This window comes from Rutidosis leptorrhynchoides, chromosome 10 (genome assembly GCF_046630445.1).
Source record: "Rutidosis leptorrhynchoides isolate AG116_Rl617_1_P2 chromosome 10, CSIRO_AGI_Rlap_v1, whole genome shotgun sequence".
NCBI classification, from domain to species: domain Eukaryota; kingdom Viridiplantae; phylum Streptophyta; class Magnoliopsida; order Asterales; family Asteraceae; genus Rutidosis; species Rutidosis leptorrhynchoides.
Window position 1 is genome coordinate 244,458,672 of NC_092342.1, and position 14,615 is coordinate 244,473,286.

Sequence of the window (14,615 nt, forward strand, 5' to 3'; positions counted from 1 at the left end):
TAGAACTTGAAGATAGAACTTGAGAGAGATCAATTAGATGAAGATAATTGAATAATGAAAGTGTTTTTAGGTGTTTTTGGTCGTTGGTGTATGGATTAGATATAAAGGATATGTAATTTTGTTTTCATGTAAATAAGTCATGAATGATTACTCATATTTTTGTAATTTTATGAGATATTTCATGCTAGTTGCCAAATTATGGTTCCCACATATGTTAGGTGACTCACATGGGCTGCTAAGAGCTGATCATTGGAGTGTATATACCAATAGTACATACATCTAAAAGCTGTGTATTGTACGAGTACGAATACGGGTGCATACGAGTAGAATTGTTGATGAAACTAAACGAGGATGTAATTGTAAGCATTTTTGTTAAGTAGAAGTATTTTGATAAGTGTATTGAAGTCTTTCAAAAGTGTATGAATACATATTAAAACACTACATGTATATACATTTTAACTGAGTCGTTAAGTCATCGTTAGTCGTTACATGTAAATGTTGTTTTGAAACCTTTAGGTTAACGATCTTGTTGAATGTTGTTAACGCATTGTTTATTATAACAAATGAGATGTTAAATTGTTATATTATCATGATATTATGATATATAATATATCTTAGTATGATGTATATACAGGTAAATGTCGTTACAACGATAATCGTTACATATATGCCTCGTTTCGAAATCATTAAGTTAGTAGTCTTATTTTTACATATGTATTTCATTGTTAATACACTTAATAATATATTTACTTATCATTTAACATAATTAACCAAGTGTATCAATATCTTAATATGATTCATATGTACCTAGTAAGACGTTGTTATAACGATAATCGTTATATATATCGTTTTCGAGTTTCTTAAATTAATAATCTCATTTTTATGTATATAACTCATTGTTAAAATACCTAATGAGATACATACTTATAATAAAATCATGTTAACTATATATATAACCATATATATGTCATCGTATAGTTTTTACAAGTTTTGACGTTCGTGAATCACCGGTCAACTTGGGTGGTCAATTGTCTATATGAAACCTATTTCAATTAATCAAGTCTTAACAAGTTTGATTGCTTAACATGTTGGAAACACTTAATCATGTAAATAAAAATTTCATTTAATATATATATAAACATGGAAGAGTTCGGGTCACTACAGTACCTACCCGTTAAATAAATTTCGTCCCGAAATTTTAAGCAGTTGGAGGTGTTGACGTATCTTCTGGAAATAAATGCGGGTATTTCTTCTTCATCTGATCTTCTCGTTCCCAGGTGAACACGAGTCCTTTACGAGCATTCCATCAAACCTTAACAATTGGTATCTTGTTTTGCTTAAGTCTTTTAACCTCACGATCCATTATTTCGACGGGTTCTTCGATAAATTGAAGTTTTTCGTTGATTTGGATTTCATCTAACGGAATAGTGAGATCTTCTTTAGCAAAACATTTCTTCAAATTCGAGACGTAGAAAGTGTTATGTACAGCCGTGAGTTGTTGAGGTAACTCAAGTCGGTAAGCTACTGGTCCGACAAGATCAATAATCTTGAATGGTCCAATATACCTTGGATTTAATTTTCCTCATTTAGCAAATCGAACAACGCCTTTCCAAGGTGCAACTTTAAGCATGACCATCTCTCCAATTTCAAATTCTATATCTTTTCTTTTAATGTCAGCGTAGCTCTTTTGTCGACTTTGGGCGGTTTTCAACCGTTGTTGAATTTGGATGATCTTCTCGAGAGTTTCTTGTATTATCCCCGGACCCGTAATCTGTCTATCCCCCACTTCACTCCAACAAATCGGAGACCTGCACTTTCTACCATAAAGTGCTTCAAACGGCGCCATCTCAATGCTTGAATGGTAGCTGTTGTTGTAGGAAAATTCTGCTAACGGTAGATGTCGATCCCAACTGTTTCTGAAATCAATAACACATGCTCGTAGCATGTCTTCAAGCATTTGTATCGTCCTTTCGCTTTGCCCATCAGTTTGTGGATGATAGGCAGTACTCATGTCTAGACGAGTTCCTAATGCTTGCTGTAATGTCTGCCAGAATCTTGAAATAAATCTGCCATCCCTATCAGAGATAATAGAGATTGGTATTCCATGTCTGGAGACGACTTCCTTCAAATACAGTCGTGCTAACTTCTCCATCTTGTCATCTTCTCTTATTGGTAGGAAGTGTGCTGATTTGGTGAGACGATCAACTATTACCCAAATAGTATCAAAACCACTTGCAGTCCTTGGCAATTTAGTGATGAAATCCATGGTAATTTTTTCCCATTTCCATTCTGGGATTTCGGGTTGTTGAAGTAGACCTGATGGTTTCTGATGCTCAGCTTTGACCTTAGAACACGTCAGACATTCTCCTACGTATTTAGCAACATCGGCTTTCATACCCGGCCACCAAAAATGTTTCTTGAGATCCTTGTACATCTTCCCCGTTCCAGGATGTATTGAGTATCTGGTTTTATGAGCTTCTCTAAGTACCATTTCTCTCATATCTCCAAATTTAGGTACCCAAATCCTTTCAGCCCTATACCGGGTTTCGTCTTCCCGAATATTAAGATGCTTCTCCGATCCTTTGGGTATTTCATCCTTTAAATTCCCCTCTTTTAAAACTCCTTGTTGCGCCTCCTTTATTTGAGTAGTAAGGTTAGTGTGAATCATTATATTCATAGATTTTACTCGAATGGGTTCTCTGTCCTTTCTGCTCAAGGCGTCGGCTACCACATTTGCCTTCCCCGGGTGGTAACGAATCTCAAAGTCGTAATCATTCAACAATTCAATCCACCTACGCTGCCTCATATTCAGTTGTTTCTGATTAAATATGTGTTGAAGACTTTTGTGGTCGGTATATATAATACTTTTGACCCCATATAAGTAGTGCCTCCAAGTCTTTAATGCAAAAACAACCGCGCCTAATTCCAAATCATGCGTCGTATAATTTTGCTCGTGAATCTTCAATTGTCTAGACGCATAAACAATCACCTTCGTTCGTTGAATTAATACACAACCGAGACCTTGCTTTGATGCGTCACAATAAATCACAAAATCATCATTCCCTTCAGGAAATGACAATATAGGTGCCGTAGTTAGCTTTTTCTTCAATAATTGAAACGCCTTCTCTTGTTCATCCTTCCATTCAAATTTCTTCCCTTTATGCGCTAATGCAGTCAAGGGTTTTGCTATTTTGGAGAAATCTTGGATGAATCTTCTGTAGTAACCAGCCAATCCTAAAAATTGACGTATATGCTTTGGAGTTTTTGGGGTTTCCCACTTTTCAACGGTTTCGATCTTTGCCGGGTCCACCTGGATACCTTCTTTGTTCACTATGTGACCAAGGAATTGAACTTCTTCCAACCAAAATGCACACTTTGAAAACTTAGCGTACAGTTTTTCTTTCCTCAATACTTCTAGCACTTTTCTCAAATGTTCTTCATGCTCTTGATCATTCTTTGAGTAAATAAATATGTCATCGATGAAAACAATGACAAACTTGTCAAGATATGGCCCACACACTCGGTTCATAAGGTCCATGAACACAGCTGGTGCGTTAGTCAATCCAAACGGCATAACCATAAACTCGTAATGACCATAACGCGTCCTAAAAGCTGTTTTTGGAATATCATCCTCCTTTACTCGCATTTGATGATATCCAGAATGTAAATCGATCTTCGAATAAACCGACGAGCCTTGTAGTTGATCAAATAAGTCGTCAATTCTTGGCAGTGGATAACGGTTTTTGATGGTAAGTTTGTTCAACTCTCTGTAGTCAATACACAACCTAAATGTACCATCCTTCTTCTTGACAAACAAAACAGGAGCTCCCCATGGTGATGTTCTTGGTCGAATGAAACCACGCTCTAAAAGTTCTTGTAATTGGCTTTGCAGTTCTTTCATCTCGCTGGGTGCGAGTCTGTAAGGAGCACGAGCTATTGGTGCAGCTCCTGGTACAAGATCTATTTGAAATTCAACAGATCGATGTGGAGGTAGTCCCGGTAATTCTTTCGGAAATACATCGGGAAATTCTTTTGCGACGGGAACATCATTGATGCTCTTTTCTTCAGTTTGTACTTTCTCGACGTGTGCTAGAACGGCATAGCAACCTTTTCTTATTAGTTTTTGTGCCTTCAAATTACTAATAAGATGTAGCTTCATGTTGCCCTTTTCTCCGTACACCATTAAGGGTTCTCCTTCTACTCGTACAATGCGAATTGCATTTTTATAACATACGATCTCTGCTTTCACCTTCTTCAGCCTGTCCATGCCAACTATTACATCAAAACTCCCTAACTCTACTGGTATCAAATCAATCTTAAATATTTCGCTACCCAGTTTAATTTCTCGATTCCGGAATATATTATCTGCTGAAATTAATTTACCGTTTGCTAATCCGAGTAAAAATTTACTATCTAACGGCGTCAATGGACAACTTAATTTAGCACAAAAATCTCTACTCATATAGCTTCTATCCGCACCCGAATCAAATAAAACGTAAGCAGATTTATTGTCAATAAGAAACGTACCCGTAACAAGCTCCGGGTCTTCCTGTGCCTCTGCCGCATTAATATTGAAAACTCTTTCGTGGCCTTGTCCATTCGTGTTCTCCTGGTTCGGGCAATTTCTAATAATGTGGCCCGGTTTTCCACATTTATAACAAACTACATTGGCATAACTTGCTCCGACACTACTTGCTCCGCCATTACTCGTTCCGACACCATTTGTTCCTTTCGTTATGTTAACCCCTGGTCCGTAGACCTCACACTTCACCGCGCTATGACCATTTCTTTTACACTTGTTGCAAAATTTGGTGCAGAACCCCGAGTGATACTTTTCACACCTTTGGCATAGCTGCTTCTGATTGTTGTTGTTGTTGCGGTTGTTATTGTTGTTGAGATGATTGTTGTAGTTGCTGTTGTTGTTGTTGTTGTTGTTGTTGGGCCGTTTGTTGTAGTTGCGATTGATGTTGCGATTGTTGGGATAATTGTTGCGATTATTATTGTAATTGCTGTTGTTGTTGTATTGGTGATTCGTATCACCGTTTTCCTCCTACTTTCTTTTGACTTGCTTCACATTGGCCTCTTCAGCCGTCTGTTCTTTAATTCTTTCCTCAATCTGGTTCACTAGTTTGTGAGCCATTCTACATGCCTGTTGTATGGAGGTGGGCTCGTGTGAACTTATATCTTCTTGGATTTTTTCCGGTAATCCTTTCACAAACGCGTCGATCTTCTCTTCCTCATCTTCGAACGCTCCCGGACACAATAGGCACAATTCTGTGAATCGTATTTCGTACGTGATAATATCAAATCCTTGGGTTCGTAACCCTCTAAGTTCTGTCTTGAGCTTATTGACCTCGAAGTGCTTGAATGCTGACCACGGTAGTGCGTAAGCATCATCTTGTCCCACTTGCTCTAGATAGGTATTCCACCATGTTAACGCAGAACCTGTGAAGGTATGCGTAGCGTACTTCACTTTGTCCTCTTCAGTACACTTACTTATGGCAAACACCGATTCGACCTTCTCGGTCCACCGTTTTAATCCGATCGGTCATTCGGTTCCATCAAATTCCAAAGGTTTGCAGGCAGTGAATTCTTTGTAGGTGCATCCTACACGATTTCCTGTACTGCTAGATCCAAGGTTATTGTTGGTATGTAGCGCGGCCTGTACTGCGGCTATGTTTGAAGCAAGAAAGGCACGAAATTCCTCTTCACTCATATTCAAGGTGTGTCGAGTAGTCGGTGCCATTTCCTTCAAAATAGTCAAATGAAACGAGTTAATCATATAGAATATCAAGAGTAGTCAATAGTATTTCGTAGCGTAATATGAACTTATTTATAAAAGCTCTTTCTTCATATTAGCATTTTATACTCTTTAATTCGGGTAGTACCTACCCGTTAAGTTCATACTTAGTAGCTAACATACCATTTCAACTACTACAATTCTATATGAAAAACTAATCACAAAAAAAAATATCATATTCAAACCTTTATACAATAACTTGCAAACTTACAATACCGCTATTTTACATATAGCATGAAATATAGCACATAAAACTTTGATACAAGATAGTTGTGAAGATAATTCTAGCTAGTACACAAGTCGTTCAGTAAAGGCAATAAAGACACGTAATTCATACGTCCAGAAACAAGTCATGCATTCTGGTTTTACTAGGACTACTTCCCATCCTTGGTCTTGTGGAACATAAGCGTTATGGCCGAAGATAAGACAGCGTGTTGTAACGTCGTCAAAGGGACGAGGGTTACGTAATGTCCAACAGTCCCGTAACAATCTAAAAACCTCATTTCTTACCCCAATTACCGACTCCGTCACTTGTGGGAATGTTTTGTTTAATAGTTGTAGCCCGATGTTCTTTTTCTCACTTTGGTGAGAAGCGAACATTACTAACCCGTAAGCATAGCATCTTCTTTATGTTGCATGTTAGCCGCTTTTTCTAAATCATGAAGTCCTATATTCGGATACATTGAGTCAAAATAATTTCTTAACCCGTTGCGTAAAATAGCATTTGGGTTCCCCGCAATATATGCGTCAAAGTAAACACATCGTAAATTATGGGTTTCCCAATGTGATATCCCCCATCTTTCAAACGAAAGTCTCTTATAAACCAAGACATTCTTGGAACGTTCTTCGAATGTCTTACAAACTGATTTCGCCGTAAATAGTTGTGTCGAAGAATTCTGACCGACTCTAGACAAGATTTCATCAATCTTCCGGGTAGGTCTCTTAAAATATTGGGTTGTCTATCCATTTTGTGTTTTTATACTGTAAAATAGACAAGAGTTAGATTCATAAAAAAATACTTATTAATACAAGCAATTTTTACATATATCATAAAGCATAAGCACACTATATTACATATATTACACCACACGAATACAACTATCTTATTCCTACTCGCTCGATTCTTCTTCTTCGGTTTTGGTTCGTTTTGCCAAGTTTCTAGGGATATATGATGTTCCCCTAATACTAGCTGTCGTTTTCCACAACGGTTTAGAAAAACCTGGTGGTTTAGAAGTTTTCGGGTCATTGTTACAACTTAAGGACTTCGGGGGTTGACGATACATATAAAGTTCATCGGGGTTGGAATTAGATTTCTCTATTTTTATGCCCTTTCCCTTATTATTTTCTTTTGCCTTTTTAAATTCAGTTGGGGTAATTTCTATAACATCATCAGAATTCTCGTCGAAATCCGTTTCATCGGAGAATTGGCAATCCTCCCAATATTTTGCTTCCTTGGCGGAAACACCATTGACCATAATTAACCTTGGTCGGTTGGTTGAGGATTTTCTTTTACTTAACCGTTTTATTATTTCCCCGACCTGTTCTATTTCCTCCTCCGGTTCCTCCTCTTCCGGTTCTGATTCTTCTTCCGGTTCTGATTCTTCTTCCGGTTCTTCTTCGGGAACTTGTGAATCAGTCCAATATATATTCGACTCTTCGTTATTATTAGGTGAGTCAATGGGATTTGTGCTAGAGGTAGACATCTATCACACAATATCAAACATGTTAAGAGATTAATATATCACATAATATATACATGTTAATAATATATAGTTTCCAACAAAAATGTTAAGCAATCATTTTTAAAGAAAACACGGTCGAAGTCCAGACTCACTAATGCATCCTAACAAACTCGATAAGACACACTAATGCAAATTTCTGGTTCTCTAAGACCAACGCTCGGATACCAACTGAAATTTCCCGTTCTTATTGATTAAAAACGTTCCATATTAATTGATTTCGTTGCGAGGTTTTGACCTCTATATGAGATGTTTTTCAAAGACTGCATTCATTTTTAAAACAAACCATAACCTTTATTTCATAAATAAAGGTTTAAAAAGCTTTACGTAGATTATCAAATAATGATAATCTAAAATATCCTGTTTACACACGACCATTACATAATGGTTTACAATACAAATATGTTACATCGAAATCAGTTTCTTGAATGCAGTTTTTACACAATATCATACAAACATGGACTCCAAATCTTGTCCTTATTTTAGTATGCAACAGCGGAAGCTCTTAGTATTCACCTGAGGATAAACATGCTTTAAACGTCAACAAAAATGTTGGTGAGTTATAGGTTTAACCTATATATATCAAATCGTAACAATAGACCACAAGATTTCATATTTCAATACACATCCCATACATAGAGATAAAAATCATTCATATGGTGAACACCTGGTAACCGACATTAACAAGATGCATATATAAGAATATCCCCATCATTCCAGGACACCCTTCGGATATGATATAAATTTCGAAGTACTAAAGCATCCGGTACTTTGGATGGGGTTTGTTAGGCCCAATAGATCTATCTTTAGGATTCACGTCAATTATGGTGTCTGTTCCCTAATTCTTAGATTACCAGACTTAATAAAAAGGGGCATATTCGATTTCAATAATTCAACCATAGAATGTAGTTTCACGTACGTGTGTCTATTTTGTAAATCATTTATAAAACCTGCATGTATTCTCATTCCAAAAATATTAGATTTTAAAAGTGGGACTTTAACTCACTTTCACAGATTTTTACTTCGTCAGGAAGTAAGACTTGGCCACTGGTTGATTCACGAACCTATAACAATATATACATACATATCAAAGTATGTTCAAAATATATTTACAACACTTTTAATATATTTTGATGTTTTAAGTTTATTAAGTCAGCTGTCCTCGTTAGTAACCTACAACTAGTTGTCCACAGTTAGATGTACAGAAATAAATCGATAAATATTATCTTGAATCAATCCACGACCCAGTGTATACGTATCTCAGTATTGATCACAACTCAAACTATATATATTTTGGAATCAACCTCAACCCTGTATAGCTAACTCCAACATTCACATATAGAGTGTCTATGGTTGTTCCGAAATATATATAGATGTGTCGACATGATAGGTCGAAACATTGTATACGTGTCTATGGTATCTCAAGATTACATAATATACAATACAAGTTGATTAAGTTATGGTTGAAATAGATTTGTTACCAATTTTCACGTAGCTAAAATGAGAAAAATTATCCAATCTCGTTTTACCCATAACTTCTTCACTTTAAATCCGTTTTGAGTGAATCAAATTGCTATGGTTTCATATTGAACTCTATTTTATGAATCTAAACAGAAAAATTATAGGTTTATAGTCGGAAAAATAAGTTACGAGTTGTTTTTGTAAAGGTAGTCATTTCAGTCGAAAGAACGACGTCTAGATGACCATTTTAGAAAACATACTTCCACTTTGAGTTTAACCATAATTTTTGGATATAGTTTCATGTTCATAATAAAAATCATTTTCTCAGAATAACAACTTTTAAATCAAAGTTTATCATAGTTTTTAATTAACTAACCCAATACAGCCCGCGGTGTTACTACGACGGCGTAAATCCGGTTTTACGGTGTTTTTCGTGTTTCCAGGTTTTAAATCATTAAGTTAGCATATCATATAGATATAGAACATGTGTTTAGTTGATTTTAAAAGCCAAGTTAGAAGGATTAACTTTTATTTGCGAACAAGTTTAGAATTAACTAAACTATGTTCTAGTGATTACAAGTTTAAACCTTCGAATAAGATAGCTTTATATGTATGAATCGAATGATGTTATGAACATCATTACTACCTCAAGTTCCTTGGATAAACCTACTGGAAATGAGAAAAATAGATCTAGCTTCAAAGGATCCTTGGATGGCTTGAAAGTTCTTGAAGCAGAATCATGACACGAAAACAATTTCAAGTAAGATTTCCACTCGAAATAAGTTTGTTATAGTTATAGAAATTGAATTAAAGTTTGAATATGATTATTACCTTGTATTAGAAAGATAACCTACTGTAAGTAACAAAGGTTTCTTGATCTTGGATGATTAATTGGAATGGATTTAGAAAACTTGGAAGTAAACTTGCAATCTTGGAAGTATTCTTGATTTTATGAAACTAGAACTTTTGGAATTTATGAAGAACACTTAGAACTTGAAGATAGAACTTGAGAGAGATCAATTAGATGAAGATAATTGAAGAATGAAAGTGTTTGTAGGTGTTTTTGGTCGTTGGTGTATGGATTAGATATAAAGGATATGTAATTTTGTTTTCATGTAAATAAGTCATGAATGATTACTCATATTTTTGTAATTTTATGAGATATTTCATGCTAGTTGCCAAATGATGGTTCCCACATATGTTAGGTGACTCACATGGGCTGATAAGAGCTGATCATTGGAGTGTATATACCAATAGTACATACATCTAAAAGCTGTGTATTGTACGAGTACGAATACGGGTGCATACGAGTAGAATTGTTGATGAAACTAAACGAGGATGTAATTGTAAGAATTTTTGTTAAGTAGAAGTATTTTGATAAGTGTCTTGAAGTCTTTCAAAAGTGTATGAATACATATTAAAACACTACATGTATATACATTTTAACTGAGTCGTTAAGTCATCGTTAGTCGTTACATGTAAATGTTATTTTGAAACCTTTAGGTTAACGATCTTGTTGAATGTTGTTAACCCATTGTTTATTATAACAAATGAGATGTTAAATTGTTATATTATCATGATATTATGATATATAATATATCTTAGTATGATGTATATACAGGTAAATGTCGTTACAACGATAATCGTTACATATATGCCTCGTTTCGAAATCATTAAGTTAGTAGTCTTATTTTTACATATGTATTTCATTGTTAATACACTTAATAATATATTTACTTATCATTTAACATAATTAACCAAGTGTATCAATATCTTAATATGATTCATATGTACCTAGTAAGACGTTGTTATAACGATAATCGTTATATATATCGTTTTCGAGTTTCTTAAATTAATAATCTCATTTTTATGTATATAACTCATTGTTAAAATACCTAATGAGATACATACTTATAATAAAATCATGTTAACTATATATATAACCATATATATGTCATCGTATAGTTTTTACAAGTTTTAACGTTCGTGAATCACCGGTCAACTTGGGTGGTCAATTGTCTATATGAAACCTATTTCAATTAATCAAGTCTTAACAAGTTTGATTGCTTAACATGTTGGAAACACTTAATCATGTAAATAACAATTTCATTTAATATATATATAAACATGGAAGAGTTCGGGTCACTACAGACGCAGTTTCAACTGCATGTTTTCTTATAAATCGAATGCCACCCGTTGTTCTCAATGGTGATATTCCATATTTAGTTTTATTTCCCACAAAATCTTTATTTCCTATTAAGTAGAAAATTTATGATAGTACTTGTTTTGTGCGAGACACTCAGCCTCACCTCACTAAATTGGATCCTAAGTAGAAATCTATTGTCGCTCTCTAGTGATCAATAGGAGATTAGTATGTAGTTAGTAGTAGAAGCTATCAAGCATTGTAACGCTACGGATATTATGAAGAAATACAAGTTTTATTCTGCCGACATTATTCGGTAATATCTATCTATTCTTTTATTAATTTATTATAATATTCTTGTTCGATGTTTGTGATTTATTAATATTAGAAATGCTTGTTGCCATGATGTGTGAGTAATTGCTTGATTGTTTGTCATGATTTAATAATGTTAGTTAAGGATGATTATCATTTCGTATTCACTTTCTGTCTATGATATTAAACCTCGTTATTATCGTCCTTCCAGCAATAAATGTGATTAAAACCTTTTATAAAGTCGACAATTATAAGGTAATTAATTATCTGTGTTTATACATTGGTTAAGGTATGAACCCATTGGAAATACTATAAAGTACATAGGGAATTACCGTAGGACCAGATCAAGACATTGGTCAAAAGTATAAGACTCGAAATACTGTTGCAATAGTAGAGTACAGTGTTGATGTACTATAGGACCACTTGGGCATGGTCAAGGTTAGAAGCTGTGGAACTACTATAAGTCTAGTACATGGTGGATAACTAAGGGATTTATTGGGTAGATTTGAGTAAGGGCTGGTTTAAGTCATAAATGGGAATTTAACGCACTACAATACAAACTAAGCTTATAAATCTTTAAGGATGACTGGGAACTATCAGATGTTCTAATTTGTCTACAAACCCTTAGATTTTACCAAACCATTGACAGAAAGGAATTCGAAACACAATCATAGCCACTCACTTGGGTGATACACTAAGGTGTTAAGAAAGGTTGGATATTATCTATATAAGGCTATGCTACTTTATTCGTGCGCCCAAAGTATGCATTGCATCCAAGATGGGCCGCTTATATCCTTAAACCGGATAAAGAGTCGGGAGTCGAGCATAGTCCATCCGATCAGAATCACGATAGCCTAGTTCCTCGTGACATGCTAATCGAGAAATCAATTAGTAGGGAATCTAGTGTTTACACCAAGGTATATTCATCCAATGAGTGTCTCGCAATCATCTCGACACTACGTTATCTTAAAATCATGGTGAACCACTTCTTCTCTGTCCTTAGTTGTTGCATGCTAGCTAGCTTATTTTAATTATATTGCTTTAATATTTTATATACAATTATAAATTAAATCAACCCAACTATAGCCTTTACACAATTTGAAATTGCGGATAAAGTGGTGTCTAGAATAAACCGGTTGGACTTGGTTGTTGGATTTTCCAAACAGTCGCCAATTTATTGGGACCAAAAGGATCCTGCCTCTTCGCACAAGGTGTACCTGGCAACTAGTCTTGGATACTAAATTGTGTACAAACCTAATCTTAATTACTAAATTATCTGAATAAGCTCCGTTTCAAATTCGACTGCTCAAGGATAGACCCTAGGCCATATTTTTCCTTGCTAACCCATAGGAAAGAATAATAGATTTAGGCCCAGCATATATAAATTAAACAATCAACTTCTTCTATTGATATCCTGAATAGACGTTTTGCGACCTAACAACACCGCATAAATAAACCGTCCGATTCAGGCATATCATAGGAGTAGTTAATTTTTGGCTCCGCTGCCGGGGAGCGGTACTATGATTTAGAGCCTGTTTAGATTAGTTAGTTTTTAAGAGACCCTTTTGACTGAGGCTAGCTTTGTCAGAAGTTACTAGTTTATCGTAGTTAGATTAGATAATATTAGCTTAATTTAGTTTAATTAAAAAGTTTAAAATGGACTTCCTTATTAGTGAACCTTTAGGATGGTTTAACCTACTTAGACCACTAAGAATTCTTCCGACACATCCTTTCCTCTATCCGATATCATACATTGTACCCATCCGACCAGATCCACACTTACCTACCGATAGTTCGACGATGGTCGAACGTATCACTCTCGCTGACATCACCAAACCCTCGTTAGAAGGACGAGGAGGATCGATACTCTCTCCAGAGGTTAACGGAGCGTCTTTTGTGCTTAAGCATAGCATCATACAACTCATTTAGAATCACTGTCTATTCCATGGCTTACTAATTGATGATCCCAACTCTCACTTAGATAGATTCCTCTCCTTATCCAACTCGTATAAGTAAAACGGGGATGAACAAGATGTAGTTCGTTTGTATATGTTCCCCTATTCCTTAACTCTTCATGCAAAAGCCTGGTTCGAGGGCTTAGAACCCAACTCTATCACCTCATGGGAGGAATTGGCAACAAATTTCTTAATCAAGTACTTTCCCCCATCAAAACAAATCAGACTTAGGAATGATATCGTAAACTTTCAACAAGCCTACGATGAATCACTCTACACTGCATGGGAAAGATTCAAACATTTGCTTCGAAGATGCCCGAACCACCGTCTTGAGAGCTCTGTTCAAATTTTGACCTTCTACAAAGGTCTGAATTAGAACAACAAGTCTACTCTTGATGCCGTTTCTCAAGGTAACTTCATGAAATTCACTGCTGACGAGGCCTGGAGATTGATCGAGGAGATGACTATGCACCATCACGATTGGAGCATGGAAGAGCACATTTCATTCAACGAAAGTATACGAGGCTGAATGTGAGGACTCTGTTGTCTACTCCGATAAGATCCTAGCTCATCCACACAACCCACCCACTAAACCCACTACCCCACCAGAGACAAGTCTAGACGATATTCTACTGCGAATCATCCACATGATCACAGCAAGACAAGACGCAGCTGACTTAGTCATGACTAATCGCTTGAGCAGTCTTGAAAATTAAATAAGCCAGCGAAATCAACGTCTTGATTCTCTATGTTGTCCTAAAAATGACTCAAAGGTGGCACATAGACAATCTTCAGTTTCTTCTAAGGAGAAGAAATTAACTAATACCCGTTCGGTAGTAGTCATTGAGTCATCACCTAAAATCGCTGGGAAAACACCCATTCCATTCCCAGGCCGTCTCAAGTAAAGACATAACAAGATGAAATCTTTCAAGCTTGACGGTAAATTTTTGGACACTGTGTCTAAAAATCCTCATAGTAAAAAGTATTTTGGGAAACTCCTATCGACCAAGGATAAGGTACCCAAAGTACCTAATGTCCCGCTAAACTCGGAATGTTCAGCCATTATCTTAAATACTCTTCTTGAAAAACTAGGGGATACTGGACGATTTACCCTTCCTTGTTCTATCTACCAATCTGGTACTATCTATTCTCTCGCTGACCTTGGTGCCAGCATCAATCTTATGCCCTACTCACTGTTCCAGAGA